General features: G+C 47.3%; 1 long non-coding RNA gene across 2 annotated transcripts; it reads right to left on the bottom strand.

The window, feature by feature from the left end:
• Positions 1–4,860: 4,860 nt before the first annotated feature.
• Positions 4,861–9,168, bottom strand: LOC119470702. Of its 2 annotated transcripts, XR_005199660.1 has the most exons (5): positions 9,021–9,168; positions 8,126–8,253; positions 7,897–8,006; positions 6,625–6,707; positions 4,861–6,257 (listed from the first exon to the last, which is right to left on the bottom strand). It is a non-coding gene; the product is annotated as an uncharacterized LOC119470702 (long non-coding RNA). The 2 variants fall into 2 exon arrangements; XR_005199661.1 differs by lacking the exon at positions 6,625–6,707.
• Positions 9,169–16,151: the final 6,983 nt, after the last annotated feature.

Below are 16,151 nucleotides of genomic sequence, written 5' to 3'. Positions count from 1 at the left end.
GCTGAATCAGAATCTGCATTTTCACAAGATTCTCAGGTGACTTGTATGCATATTAAAGTTAAAAGAAAACACACCGCTGATTCATGAATCCATGGCAACTTTCAAAAATAGCTCTGAGTAGCAAGAAATGTTTGATAGAGCCCCTGTGGAGGGGCATAGGGAAGTTGCTGCCATTGCTGGCAAGGGCTTGACTCAAGAAGGAGGGAGCCTGGATCTAATTGCAGTAGAAATTGACTCAGCTAAAAGCTAGGCATTTAGGAGGGCAGAGGGGAGTGATGTGGGCTTCCGAGGTGAGGCCATTAACGGTTGGATTATAATGCAACGTGCCATAATGGTGTAGTAATGAAATGTAATTGATATGGTTCTGTTATTAAAAGGGGCACTTCCTTTGTGTCAAGGCTTCCTTCCTTCTTAGAAGGTAGATGGTCACAGGGTAAGGTAATGAGACAAAAGGAGCTCGTTCTGTAAAAAGTTTTAGTTTCTCCTTTGGCCTGCTTTTTGTCCACTTTCAGGTGACAACCTCCCTCATGCTGGCAACTTTGCCAGGTGAGTGTTCTCCAGCCACGAACTTCATACTTTAAAATTAGCTGGATACTTACAAGAGGGAATGTTAATATGAAGCCAGGTGTCCAAGGGGTCCAGGTGACATAATGGTCCCACTCTCATCTCTGAAAGGTCTTGGGGAGTGAGCTCCAGCCTGGGGATGACACTCCTGGTGTCAGAGCTGCCTCAACATTGGAAATCTCTTTGATGGAACCCATGGGACGGGGCTTGGGCAGGAAGCTGCTTCTCCATTGCTAAGCTCAGTACCTGTGCCACAGAGGCATGATTGCATCCTCCTCCCTGATCATTGGTTTGCTATTTCTTGCTTGATTTCTATTGATTGTTCCACTTTTTGTGTGCTCAATTTTTTCTTTTTCTTTTTTTTTTTTGTTTGGCCTGGCACAGTGGCTCACATCTGTAACCCCAGTACTTTGGGAGGCCATGGCAGGCAGATCACCTGAGGTCAGGAGTCCAAGTCCAGCCTGGCCAACATGGTAAAATCTCGTTTCTATTAAAAATACAAAAATTAGCCAGGTATGGTGGTGCACGCCTGTAGTCACAGCTACTTGAGAGGCTGAGGCAGGAGAATCACTTGAACCCGGGAGGTGGAGGCTGCTCTGAGTCAAGATCGCACCATTGCACTCCAGCCTGGGCAGCAGGTGAGACTATCTCAAAACAAGAAACAAAAAAACAAACAAAAACCAACTCTTTTTTCTTTATTAGATCTTCACGAGTTTCTTTCTCACCAGTACCTTTCGCCTGCATTCAGAAAAATAAAATAAAAATTTGAAATGGCACTTATCCTGGAAAAATCGTTGTATCTTTCTCATTGACGTCATGACAATTTTGAAAAAGGAAACTCTTAAGGTTCCTACAGCATGATATATATACTAAATGTAAAGCTAAAAAAAAACCAGTGAGAACTCTCCTAAAAGGAAGGTGATGGGAGGAGGAGATAATTGTGATAAAAGCTAAGGTTGACCTAAAGGTGTTACTAAATTGCACAGTAAGTTTAATGCTGGATCTGGCAGCCAAAGTTGTGCATATGGCTACTTATTCCACCTGAGTGGGCACTAGGCAAGCTTCTCGAAGATGCTTTTACTTGATACTGAGATAACCATCATCCATAATATGTTTGAGTGCATGAAATTTACTAAGGCTAGGCACTTGCTGACACCTTTGCATGCATTATCTAATTCTCACACTAACATTAAGAGAGAGGACCGAGTAGTGGCTGCAAGTGTGAACTCCAGAATCAGGAAGCTCAGGTTAGATCTTAGCTCTGCCACTCACACGCTGTGTGACCTTGGCTGATCCCTTTCCCTCACTCATACATAAACAGAAATATCAGTCATACCTTAAAATGGCTGGGGACATTCAATGATTTAATATACACAAAGCATGCAGTATCTGGCTCTTAGTAAGTACTTGCCATTATTATCATTATTTCTATTTGACAGATAAGGAAATTGGGTCTTAGAGAGGTTAAGTGGCTGGCCCAAAGTCCCCACAGCCATATCAAATTGGCACCAGATCTAATTTGACCCCTCTTAACCACTTCACACGCTGACTCAGAAGCTTTGGGCTGCTCTTGGCAACCTCTTGGGTGCAAATAAGAAATTCCTCAGTATTTGCCTTGAGCAAGTTGGGGAGGCTGCTCTGAAGCTACATGGTGTCTCAGATATTGCCAGCTGTACTGGGCTCTCTGGAGTCCCTTGTCCACATCGTTAATGTTCCACTATCTCTGGTGAATGTTTCTCAACTGTGGATTATCTTTGGGGAACTTATTCCAGCTGTTTGACTTGGTGAGTCCACTGGGATAATATCCATTTTCAATGCAACTTTAAGTTTAAATAATGTGGGAGTTGCATTAAACATTATGGTATATATTTGTTTATCTATGGATTCTATTTATTTATATTTATGCTGAGCCACCCATCTCTTCCCAAACACAATTGTAAATAGCAGAAATTTAAGTCAATTGCTACTACATTTAAAGTCCGCTTCAATATTACATCCCCTAGAAAGATGCTAGCCTTGTTTTTTCCCACGCTCTGAGAATACACGTTTCCCTAGGCCTGGGTAGTGATGTTGAGGTCCAACGTGGCTGTAATTTCCCCCCACCCCACCAGGTGTCCCACTGGTCCCTGCTATCTGACAGGCAGCAGGAAAAATGGCCATCTTCAACCCTCCAAAGGGGACCGAGGATTTGAAGGTGGATGGTGGAGAGACTGTGGGAAGGAGGGAGGGAGGCTGTGACAAGACTCCCAGATGCTGCTTCTTGTCTCCAGACAAAGAGAATTTTTCACATTATTTTTCTTTGATGCATAGATGTCTCTCCATAAAGCCCGGCCAGATCCCTGCAATTTAGGAAGCTTTTATTTCCACTAATGAACTGGTGTCTGGCCAGGGCTTTTCATCTCTGAGCTTGAGGTTGGGGCTGCTGGCTGCTTCCCGTTCCCTTTGCCTGAGAGACCCTGACAGCCTCCCTCTCCTCCTCGGCGTCTCCTTTTTCTTCTAGGGGCTGATTGAAAAAGAGACAAGAAAGAGATTGTTTCTTCTGCCCTGTAAATTTCCTCAAATATCCCTGAATCAAGGAAGTACCAGTGTGTGACTGTGGCACTAAGTAGCCCTCTTGCCTACATTAACCTTGGTGCACATTACTAGACTGTGGTAGAAATATTTCCTCTCTGCTCTTAAGTAAGACCGGCATTTGCTTCTCTTGCAGGGAGGAGTAAGGGAATTTGGATCCACTGACAAAAATTTAGTCACTGGAGCATTTTAAATTTCAAAGTAAATCTCTCTTTCTTTGCGGGTCATTGGCTCCTTGCCTTTCATCAGTCCTGCCTTTTTCTTCCCTTTTTTCTTTTGGAGGATCACGCACATGTTTGAGAGGCTGCTCTGAAGCCACATGGTCTCTCAAAAATTGCTGGCTGTACTGGGGCTCTCTGGAGTCCCTTGTCCGTCATCACAGGTCACCCCAGCAGAACCTTGGCATCTACCATAGACCTGAGGTGTCCAAATCGGGGCAGTGCTCCAAGTGGTCTACAAACTGGTGCCCTGATTATAGGTTATTCTGTGATCGAAACTTCACCTAGAGATCTGCCAAGAATGTGAATGGGATGTGTGCATGTAGCATCAGTTTTTGGAGCTTCAGTGTGGGCTCTTTCTGTACCAAAAGGCCTTGATAACAAAGGCCAGAACACAGTCCTGTGGGAGTTTCTAGCTTCTGTACCCACCGCCCCATGATATGCATGGCTTTTAATATTCGGAGAGCCTTTGCCAATCCACATTTTCTTGTGTACTGGGCAACTGGAGCCCGGATGCGATGTATTATTGATAGGATTGTAATTTACTCCTCTGAGGTTGTATCTACAGTGTATACCATTAGCACAAAATATGAAATTACCAGTGGTTGTATATATTTGTCTATTCAGGTTTGGCTCAATGATATTTGCCTTTTGCCTCAATAAAAGATCATGAATAATGAAAGCAGGGTAATATTTTGTTGTTGTTGTTGTGGCAAGGGAATTTTGATGAAACCATTTTCTCTGCGTTGTGCTTTTGGCGAGCCATGCTCTGCAATGAAGACAGGAGGCATTAAAGAGTGGGGGTTGGACACAGGAGATGGATGAGCACCTCGTGCCAGCTCTCGGCACACACTGGCTTCCCTGGCAATCTGCTCGGGGCCAGGCTTGGGCTTTCTTTTCCTGCAAGAGGGAATAAGCAATCTGTGCTGCGCTGGTGGGAGGAGGTGGGCAGTTCAGACTGCGGTGCCAGAAATACGGAGCCCTGCGCCTTTCTTGTGAAGATAGCATTTGCGTGAGACTTGGGGTGTGGGGGGACCCAGAAGCACATCAGGTAAAACCTTTTGTAGTCACAGCATTGTGCCCTGGCTAGTGTTTGACGGTCTACCCTCTGGTCACCATCGCTGGCCATTTTGGTTCCTGCCTCTACCTGGGCCAGGTGGCACATAAATACACAAGCATTTATTTCCTTTAAAAAGATTCCAGGTCATAGGGCTCAAACTGAGCAGCAAATAGAAATGACACACCGTGTCTGTCTTGTGCTTTTTGTTCTGATCTTGGGGCCTGTTTCAGAACCTTGAATGGGAGGTGTTTGCTGGTTAACTAGGAGTTTGCTGGACAACCAGAACCCCACAATTGGATTTACTACGTAATGTTTATGAGTAAACATCTTCTTAAAAAATGCCATGGCTTGGCTTCTTCACCCTTTCGTTGCCTGTGGGCCTCAGAATGAAGGGGTGGGGGTGACAGAAACCAGGTTTTAAATCTGTATTGACTTGACACAGAAAAATATTTTGGGGAAAGGTTTATTCCTTTTAGTTCCTGCTGGCAATCTGGGACGCTCAGGGGTCAAAAACCAGGGAAGAGTTGGGGGAAGGTGAAGAGACCCATGTCCCTCAGAGGTCACTGGCTGGGGGACAGGGCTTGGCCATGCAAGTGGCAGGTATCCATCCGCAAAGCTGGAATCTCCTTTAGAGTGAGCTCCTAAGAAAAACACCACTCAGCCATGGAGAGCTGATACATTTTGCTGCCTGGGGCACATTCTGGAGGTGAAAACCGGTTTTTCTCAAGACATGTCAGGGCCAGGCTTTGTTCGGTCTACTTAGCCAGACTGGCTCCTTAAAGGGGACTCCTTTATCTGAGGAAGGGGACAATTATAAAAATGGCTTGTGAGTGGTGTTCCCTTTATAACTGGGTTGGACTTCCTTTGGACTTAAGAACGTTCTCTTGTTCTACACCTTCTTCCTACACACACACACACACACACACACACACACACACACACACACACATCAATCACACGGAATTGCAAAGAGAATGAAGTCAGTGTTAAATCTATCAAAGCAATCATAGACTCTGACAACTGAGAAGTATTATTTGTTTTTTTCCTCCCAGATTTCTACTGAGCCTGGTGTTTTAAGCATATGTCTTGGGGAGAAGAGACCCACAGAAAGGCAATTACAATTGGTGAATGATTAATGTTGGATCTGACATTTTTATGTGTCAAATATTTTTAACTGCATTAACCTTTGCAGAATTTACACCCATACTATGAGATATGTCTTGTATAGCGTCGGAAATCTCTGCAATCTGCCTTCACTTAAATCTTATTTACATTTACTTTATTACAATATAAATGGATTTGAAAAACCTTAATAGAGGTTTTTTTACCCCATTCTGCAGTTCTGCTTGCTCTGTGGGAAGTCTAAGGGCGGCAGGGTTCCTTGCTGATTGCTAATAGTGTCCCAGCCACCTGCCTGGGGACCCCAAAGAGAGGGAAAGCCAGTGTCAGTTCTTCAAGCTCATGTCTCAGTTTTAGCCTAAAGGGGAGGTGGCTTAGAAGGCCTGGAGTTGGCATCCGACAGTATAAACCATAGAGGCAGATAGGCTTTTCAGTAGACAGGCAACCTTTAAGTTTTTTTATAAGTTACAGAAAACGCAAATTTTCATAGCATCAATTTTAGAAAAGAAAGATTAAGTGGTTCCCATCTGTGGTGCTTTTTCCAATCTGCCTATCACCAGTCCCCTCTGCAGAAGTACGTGCAGTCCAGATGTCTCTTTCATTGATCACATTTCTCTCTGGCTGTCTCTGTTCCTAAGTCAGAGTTACTCTTGTTGCTGCTGCTGTGGCTGCCAGGGCCTCATCGTCGTCAGCTCCATGCCTCCTGAACTTCACTCCACTGAAATCTGGTTGGGTATGAGACAGACTCCGGTGGAATGAAGGACAAGAGAAGCACATGGATTGCCCGAGGATCTTTTTCTCAGAGGGTGGGGATGCATGTCAAGCCCAGCCTGTGGACACTGCATTACCTGGCCAAAGGCCTTTGGCATCATTGAATCACACACTTGGGAGATGTCAAGGACCTGAATACTCCTACCCCTCTCCAAGGATCACATCCTTCAAGGGGGCTGCAGAGAGCTAGTTCATCAAAACATCCTTGCACCTGCTGGATGCGTTGGGAGATGGGTCTGCAAGGCCAGGGACTCTTGACTGTTTCTCATTATCAAAGCAGCCACCCCAGATAACTCCAGGTGGAACCTCCTCTGTGTTTACCTAGTTGGGATGCTGGTCACCCTCTCCCTTTGTCTGGGTCCCACTGTGTGTGCCATAACTGAGCTCAGTGTGGTTGGCCCTTTCTAAAGGAAAAAGAGAAGGCAGGCGTTCTGCAATTGCTTTAGAAAAACCCAGCTACTCTGAGCTTGCTTACCAAGGCCGTGGAATGCAGGGTCATGGGCATTCCTCTCCACAAGGCACTGTCCAGAGAGCAGGATGAGCACTTTGCAGCCCCGTTTGCCAGAGTGAAATCCAGAAGAGGTAGGTGAGGCGCTCAGGAAAAACCACAACTCCCGTCAGGAGCCAGGCCCATTCATGGGGTGGGTGGACAGAGAAGAGTAAGACTCCTTGTCCTCAGTCCTAAAGACTTATCTAGGAAGGCTAGCCTCCAATGGCCCCACATCCTCCCCCAGATGTGCCTGGAAAATGATTCAGCTGTTTCTTGGTTGAGCATGGGGATGGAGGATTTAGGGAGGAGGGGGGAAAGCTAACCTGGCTTTCATAGACTGAGTCAGATAGTTTTCTGCCCTTTCTGAAAAGCAATGCTCATCGGCCCGTTGCTGTGCAGTTGCTGCTCTGGCCTCTTCCTTGTTGTGTTCAGACATGCCCGTGGCTCAGTGCAAGCCCCATAAAAGGCTGTTCTCAGCACCGACATGCAGACTGGGTGGGTTGGGGCAGATGCACCTTGTTGTTTGGAATAGTTTCTTCCTGGGGCTTGTTCTGACCTGATGCAGGGAGGCAGTATCTCATATGTGGCTCCTCCCTGCCTCCCCACCCTGCACCTAGCCTTCTGGACATTGGGTCTCTCTGAAAAATACCCTCAAGCAAGGGCTTGAGGTTTCTAGCTAGTGCTGAGGAGGGGCCACACTCTCCTCTGTCTGAAGGTAAAGACTTTGACAGGGTGAACACAGAGCTCGTTGGGAGGCAGGGATCTGGGTATTGAGGGGAAGAAGATTGGTTCATCTTCCCCCGCTCTGCCTTCTTAATAAACACTCACAGTGCTCAGTTCTCAATAGTAAGAACTGTGAGAACTGCTTGTGATTTATCTGGACTAGATACTCCTCCTGCACTGCCTTTGACCCATTCACAGTCAAAGGGAAGAAAGAGGCCAGACTGTTGGCTGTGATAAATAAATGATAGCCCAGGATGGTGGGAGGGAATAATGCCGGGAAGGCGAGATTCTTTGCCTTCTCTTCAGATTTCTGCTTAACTCCGAGAGCAAAAGGGTCAGTCAATTCTTCTCCCTCCAGACCTTTGGCACCCCACTTTTACCCTCCCAACACGTACCGTCCACTAAATTCTTCATGTCCTTATTCTGGAGCGTGCAGAGAGCCTCACTGTCATATGGGGTCCATACCCTCCAAGATGGATACTTGAGAGATCTGCAAAAGGCAAATGGGAGGTGGCATTAATGTCAGCCCTGAAAAAGGGAGCTCTCCCCTTCTCACTCTCCTCTAACCCTACAGACCTGTAGCTGCTACAGGCAGAGACAAAAAACCACGAGTCAGAACCTGTATCAGGAGACTTGACCTGCTCTGGATTCTGGGTTCAAGATTCTTCTGCCCACGATGCCTTCACCAGCTGAATCATCGCCCCGGCCCCCGTGGTCTTCACCGTGGTTATGTGGATCTATAGCCAAGCACATGCACGATCAGAGAATAAACCGTGCATGGGCTTGCTATAGGATAAGTTTATCCAGTGACCACTCTCTGCCCCCAGCTGCTCTCAGGATTATGTCCCCAGTGTCTTCATAACCTTAAAGCCAAATTTAACATGAGACTCAAAGAATGGAACTAGATCCTAAAGTTTCCAGTACAGCTGCACCCTGCACCCCAGGACTGCAAAACCTGCTGAATATCTGTCCATCTAGTTGAGTAAATCTCCACAAAACCAGACAGAGCTGCAATCTTGGTGCTTAAACTGCTCACCACCCACCTTATCACACCGATTCCCTTTATCAGCAAGATTTACTGCCTGGGATCCCTGGAAATCCTTGAAAAAACGTAACAGCGACTGGGGATTGGTTTTAAATGCTGCAGGTTCAGCTCGTCTAGTCTTGGAGGAAGTTGATAACTGACCTGCAGTAATATGCCATTTTCGTCTCCTCTTCCTGCCCAATGAGTCCCCTGATCTAGCCACTCAGCTGTGTTTTTCCAAAGCTCCCCAAATCCAGAGATTTCAGACTCACCTTTAAGTATGAGTACCTGTGCCTTCAGATATTAGGACCCAGCTTTGAGTTTGATTCAAAATAATAAATTTTTTTGTCATAAGATAATGCAGAACAAAGAGATGGCTAGAGCCATGCATAGGAGAAGAAGAAAAGAAATTTCAAGTCTCGGATGTTTCTTTTGCCCCTAAAGTTTGAGGACAGAGACCAAAAAATGAGAAACACTTACCCTATTTAAAGCACCCAGTTCAGCAGGCCTGTGCAGAACAGAAATGGCTCTTGAGGAAAGGTGGGGGCTGATCCTGAATAGTTGATTTCTCTCTTTAATAAAAAAGAACACGAGGCCGGACGTGGTGGCTCATACCTGTAACCCCAACATTTTGGGAGGCCAAGGTGGGTGGATTCCTTAAACTCAGGAGTTCAAAACCAGCTTGGGCAACATGGTGAATCCCCGTCTCTGCAAAAAAATACAAAAAATTAGACAAATGTGGTGACGTGCACCTGTAGTCCCAGCTACTTGAGGGACTGAGGCAGGAGAATCGCTTGAACCTGGGACGTTGAGGCTGCAGTGAGCCAAAGATTGCGCCACTGCACTCCAACCTGGGTGACAAAGTGAGATACTTAAAAAAATAAATAATTAAAAGCAGAGGAAAGTGAAATTGAAGGAGAGGGAGTAAAAGTAGCTAGAAAGGAGAGAGTTTGGAGTGTGATTGAGAATCGAGCTGAATTTTTAGAATAGAGATTAGTAACAGACAATAAAAGAGAAACTGGTTTTTCCAAGTCAAGGGTGAGCAGGAGAGACTCGGCCCATTTTGAGGAGGTGGTACTAGTTTCACTCTTTATTTATGCACCTCTCAGCAAAGCTTCAGGTTACCTGCTGAGCTCAACCAATGGAGAAAGGGCCTGGCAGCTGGCCCCTCCTCTCAGAACCCACACCCCTGGGGGGCCATGAATGGAGAGGTCTTTCTGCAGGCTACCCTTACTTTCTCTTGTTCTGTAAACACAATGGGAAAAGGGAAGAAGCGAGGTCTCGGTCAGCCCAGAGTTGGCGAGACACTGCGGGTTATCTGAGCCTTGCACCTGAAGACTTCGGCCTCCCAGAGACTTAATGGAGGAGAGGGGAATGCTCAGATTTTATTTTGTCCCAAGAAAGTTGTGCTGTGTGTGTGCGCGCGCACGCGCGTCCTTTGAGTTTTTAGCCTGACCTGAGTTGCTATCTCTACACAGTGCACTTCGGGAATCCAGCAGGGATCGGCCAGTCCATCCAGGCAGCGCAGTAGAAAGAGGCCGGAGGGTCAGAGCCAAGGCCCAGCCAGTGGCTTATTCTAGCATTTAGTACAGAGAGGGTCTGCTGCTCTCCTCGTGAGAAGCAAGTGTTTCTTTTATAATCCGAAAGGCTTTGTGACCTGCTTCCCTTTCATGTCTGGGGGTGGGGAAAAGACCACACTGTGTAGGGGGGAAGTTAAGGAAGGGGACGGCAAGCTCATTAGCAACTTTAAAGAGGGTGGCCTACACACTTGATGATTTTACCCCACCTCCTTCCCCTGCGCAACCTGCGCTCCGCCTCCTGCCCCTCCCCCATCTCTCCTCCCACCTTGCCGGCTTCCCCCTGGCTTCCCGCTCGTTCCCCCTTTCCGTGCACACCTGGAGGGCAGGGGAAGTTGAAGTCTCCTCAAATGTGGCACATTTCGCCCAGGATCCTGGCCTGCCTTCCATTTGTTCTCCAGGCAAATCTGGTGTGCAGTGAAAGCAGATTCCTCTATTCTCCAGCGGAAGGAGGGGAACTGGAGAATCCACTCCAGAGGACCTCTTAGTGCAGGCCTGTCCCACAGCCCTTCGTGGAACTGAATCATGCCTGTTCACAATCTCCCTAGAAATCAGCTAATCTAAACTTCCTACCGCATAGACTGGGGAACAGAGGTTTGGAAAGGTGAATTTCTGTCCTGAGTTCACACAGCCAGTGCAGAGTCAGGATTCTAATCGAACCGGACCTCCCAGACCCCATTTAAAAGCCCTTTATAACAAACACTACATGTTCCTTTCCCCGGTTCTGGAGGATCTGAGGCTTGTCTGAACTATTCTGGATTCTTCCTGGGAGAAGAAAAGGCTCCAGGGGGGAAGGAGAAAAACCAATACAGAGCAATAGGAGGAGGCAGGGAGATCTTCCGCTGATAGCTTCCTTAAGCACGGGACTCCTCCCCTAAACAGTGAAGCCCATGGTCTTCCGGCTGACTGGACCCAGTTTGCCTACACTGAGCCTCAGTTCTCCCATGTCCCAGAAAGTATTGCAGACAGAGAAGCAAATTGTTCCTGGCCGCAGTGATGCACCCACAATGTGTGCTGAAGACTCTGGGCCCCCTTCTCTCCCTTCCCGCTCCCTCTCTCTCTTCCCTCCAGCATATCGTTCCTTGATTCGTTCATTCATTCATTCATTCTCACTCACTCACTCTCCCCCTCGCGCATCATTCCGTAGCATCGACTCTGTGCCATGTGAGTGAGAGGCTGCGTTTACCTTCTAGCAGCTCCCAGCAAGAAGAGGCATAAACATAGTCCAATGCGAAAGGGAACTGACGCATTTGTCTGTGAGATTCAGGGAAGGCCCTACAGGCAGAGTGACGTGTTGGAACTGAATCTGAAAACATGAAGGTGGGCTGAGGGTGAGGATGACCCGTGTAAATTCAAACCTTGAAGAAGGAGCTCTCACACCTTCAGAGCAGCCTGGGATGCCGGGGACGGGAGAGCGGAGCCATCTTGTGACAGGCCTGAGGACCTCATTCAGAGGCCGGGTAGCTGGGAAGGCAGGGAATGAATGGACCAGAACTGTTTTTCAGACGCCAGCTAGGACTGGAGGCAGAGCGACTAACTGCTGAGGAATATGACTGCCCCAAAATATAGGGGAGAGGAGGGTAAGGAGGAGTACCTAGGGCAGACAAGAATCAACAGCCCTGCTGGTCAGTTTCTGTCCCCTCCAGGGCTCATCTTTGACTTCTAAATTTATTCAGAAAACTGTAATAAACCTATAGATGTATTGATTCCATATCCACTTAATACCATAAAGAAAGACCATCTGCCCTAGATTATTATAATGTTCTTTTTCTTCCCTTCAACCGCAGTCACCACAGCCGAGGAGGATGCTTTGTGGACTAGCTGGACACTTATTGGTGTGGAAGGTCGGGGTTGGGGGGGAAGCATATCTGGGTGGCTCTGCTGGAAACTTCTTCGCCCAGCCCCTCAGCCTGGCTCTTTGTTCCAAAGTCAGCTTGTGAGGCAAAAGCCTTGATGTCCCCCTTTCCCCAGGTTTCTAGCTCCATGTCTCTGAGAGGCATTCCCCAGGGTCATCCAGGGTGGTGCTGTGCTTATCTGAGTGTGTTTGGGGTGCAGAAGAAGGGGCATGGAGGGGCGTAGGGTGGGCGTTGGAGGGGCAGGTACCAGGCTTCCTCACGTCTCCACTGAGGAGTAGCCATGGTAACCATGGTTTACACACTTTGGCTGATCTTGGACCTCACCTTTCGTTTTTGTGCCCTGTATGCCCCCTTGCTCCTCATTTCCTCTCCCCCTCAACTACCCCAGCCAGAGTTCCTCTCCTGTGAGAAGGCCTTGGCCCTCACATGCATCTCTGGGTCCTGGAAAGACTCTGCTATTCTCTCTGCTCAAATTTCCAGCCCCATATCTAACTGCCACCCAGTGTTTGAGGAGAAAGGTAAAAGATCTGGAGTTCTTCAAAGTGTTCTAACACATGGTTAGCATTAGAGGTCGGTATGGGTCTCTTTGACTAAACTCTGGTTATAAGCTCATCTAACTTTGCAACTTCCCCTCCCTGCCTAGCACTGTACCTGAGGTCTTTGATAAAGGTCTGTTGAATCAACCGAGGTTGTTTCTTTAGGGGAGGAACACCAAAAGAGAAGATACCTGGATTCCACTGCACAACATTTGGAGTGTGTTGGACTCTTGGGGGTGAAACAGTAAGGACAGTGTGATGCAGGGAAACTGTGTGTTCCCAGGAAGCTGCTGCAGACATCAGGGTCCATGACCATAAGGGGAGTGCCCCTTGGGCTGCCTATAGACTGGAGCTTCATCACCAGCCCTCTTCTGATCCAGGTTTACAGCTTTGTTCCATGTATTGAGGAGCTGGGAGGACCTCACCCTGAGACATTTCTTGGTTAGGACTCAGAATTGGGAAGTATACATGCTAGTCCTTCAGCCACTGGTCAGGTTCTACACAAATGTAGAGTGGGGGAAGATGCAATTTGACAGCAGCATAAATAGAAAAAACCCTTAGGGTGTGAGCTGATGGTAAGCTTCATGGGACTCAGTGGTGTGATATGGCTACCAAAAAAGCAAATTCTTTCTTTGGTTGCATCATTGGAAATAAGAAACAGAAAATAAGGGAGATGACAGTTTTACTGTACTCTGTACTGATCATATTATACCTGCTTATTACATTCATTTGCGGGCTCCACGTTTTAAGAGGAGTCAATGCAAACCTGAAAGAGGATAAAAAAAGTAAGCACAGAGGAAACAGACAGGCAACAACAACAGAAACTGTAATGATTCTGGAGTCAATACAGCTTGAGAGAGAGGCAAAATGTCCACCCAAGGAGTAAGTGGAAGGACCGAGCAGCCTATCACCTTCCAACCCAAGACCATGTACACACCCCAACAATGCAGAACACCCATCTGAGCAGGTGGGGCCAAAGGCCTAAACCCAAGTTAATAAAGCAAACCCAGGCCCCTTCCTCCCACCTTGAATACATCTCTTCTCCCTCTTCATTGCATTTCTTCCATTGGTTCTCTCAGTGTGAGTGTTGTCCAGCCAGAAGCTGAGTTTGGGTTGGTTGTCATTAGCCAGGTCTCTGTAGGTTGGCTATTTCCTGAAGCCACACCCCGACCCAGCACATAACATTAGTGATCTGTGCATGCCTCTCCAGCACATCCTATTGTAGTTATTGAGTTTTTGGTTTTCTCTTTCACTAGACTGTGACCTTCTTAAAAGAAAAGAAAGTCCAGTATTCCTACTACCTAGAAGTTCCTGGAGCATAATAGGTGCTCAGAAACTATTTGTTGGCTGGGTGAAGATGCAGACAGGTGTGACTGGGAGGTTTGAGCCTCTGTTGCTGAGCAGACGCGAGGTCTGGGTTTAATACACCTCTCCTTCACTCTCCTGCTTCCTCTAGATGCCAGAGTGGATCAGGACCTATCCCCGATCTTTAGAAGCTGTCCCTTGAGATTTCGTCACTCTGGGGGATCTGACAGACCTGACAGCTTACTGCCCACTGCTGTACTTCTGTGGTGGGGCTGGAGGCTCCTCATTTCCTCATTTTCTGAGATGGGCTTGTTCTCTGAAAGTGAAGAGAGTGACACAGGTTGAAGCCTGCCTTTTACATTTCCCTCTCCCTGGCCCCTTCCCCTGCCCCTGCTGAGGTCTAACCTAGTCCTTCAGGTGAGGAAAAGTCCTCAGGGCCTACCTTTCTTCTCCTCCTGCTGAAGACAAAAAAGGGAGCCCAGGGACAGTGTAGAACTTGAAAGCAGTCATTTTATCTTTAGCTCTGCCCCTCTGGCCATTCCCTGCATTTATCAGTGCCTATAAAGCACCACAAACAATTTCTCCAAGTTGCCCGCAAGCCTTCTGGCATCAGGAGACTTCTGTCTCCACTGAGAATGCTTGTTTGGGTTCTAATTTTTCTAAATTGACATCCAAGTTCCATCTTCGGAAAGCAGAGGGGTTGGGGAGAATTCTTAACAGAAGCAGCTTTGGTAAGTTGAAACAGTTCATGTTATTAAACACCCAAGAGGGAGATCCAGAAACACTGAACTGGGGACAGTTTGCACCTTCAGTCCTTAACTCGTGGCCTTCATGATTTGGGGACTTAGATTAGGAAAACTTGGCATCTTAGAGCCTGTGGCAACTGCAGAAGAGAGACAGGTAGCATTTGTTAATTCGCATCTTCACCTAATATGTATCAAGTGCTTTCTATGTGCCAGGTACTCTACCAGGTGCTGGAGATAATAGAAAACTAAGTCCCTGCCCCTGAACACAAAGACTTTCCAGACTTTGCAGTGGGTGTGGGGAGGGAGCCAGCTAGGTGACAGGTGCTGCAAAAGGAAACGGCAAGTGCAATATCACCCCTCTGACCCACAAGAGGTTCTGCAGGAGCCCAGAGGGAGGAGCCCTGTAGATCAGGAAGGCTTCAAGGAGGAGGTGCCACCTAGTTGAACTATGAAATGTTATAGGGATTGTGCCACCCGGAGAAAGGGGATAATTTGATGTGGGGATTTCTTTGGGACAGTAGGGCTGAGCTGGAATGAGCAGGGTTAACTTCTTCCTAAATAAAAGTTTTAAAAAATGCAAGCTCCACTCTGGATCACAGGACAAATACTGATTACCACCTGGGGGGTCTGGAGCAAAGGATGGAAGGGGGATTGAAGGAGCCCACACTGCCTCTGAGGAAACCATCTAAGCCAAACTCTTCTTCATCATCTCTGCAAGATGGATCTACGCAGGTAATCACGTTTGGCAATCTCTGTTGGCTGCTTCACTGAGTTTTTTTTTTGTATGTTTCATGAGATGCCAGTTAGACTTTGCTAAATAAAGAGGGAAGATTGGCAGGAGAGGGGCAAGTTTTAAAGGGGAAAAAATGACCACTGAGCTGGTAGAGACGGGCAGACTGTGAGGCCACCAGGCTGCTTAGCTCAGCACCAGGGAAAGCTGGTGTGTGTGTGTGTTCGCACATGCACACACGTATGCACGCAGCTAGTTTCAAGTTAATTACAATGCTGGGGTAGTTCAGCCTGGCTTGCCTAATAGCCACAGAAGAAAGATTATGTGGGCAAAATGAATGAGGGTCGAAAGGGGGAGGGTTGGATAGTTGCAAAACTTTTATATGAAAGCTGCCTAACAAACACGTGGTGAGCTGCTGGAGAGGAAACAAAGCAGGTTTGGGCCTCTCTTCTCATACCTGCAACCCTTAGACAAAGCAATTCAAAACCAAATCTTTAGTTGGAGAATCATTTGGGGGCTCAGAGTGCAGGTCTTCGCTCTCAGAGCACACTGGCAGGTGCCAGCTCATCCATTCTGCCGGAGTCCTGGAGAAGCGAGCTTTGGTGCTGAGTTCAGCAGTTCTGAGCAATAGAGCAATAAAGCAGTCACAGAGCCCTGTCGCTGCAGCAGAATGGGATAATCCTACAATTTAATAAGTAGGAACAGGCAGCTGAACTTAAGCAAATGGTTTGTAGGTGATGAGATTGCCATCACCCACTGGGCCGGGAGAAAAACATGTGAGGAGTTTGGGTTTGAGAACTGGGAGAGAAGAGCACCCAGTTTCAGCCTTCCCTCTTGACATTTGCTTTCAGAGGGCTGGGA

This window comes from Cebus imitator, unplaced genomic scaffold (assembly GCF_001604975.1).
Source record: "Cebus imitator isolate Cc_AM_T3 unplaced genomic scaffold, Cebus_imitator-1.0 Scaffold38, whole genome shotgun sequence".
NCBI classification, from domain to species: domain Eukaryota; kingdom Metazoa; phylum Chordata; class Mammalia; order Primates; family Cebidae; genus Cebus; species Cebus imitator.
This window is presented reverse-complemented; position numbering and strand designations above follow the sequence as displayed.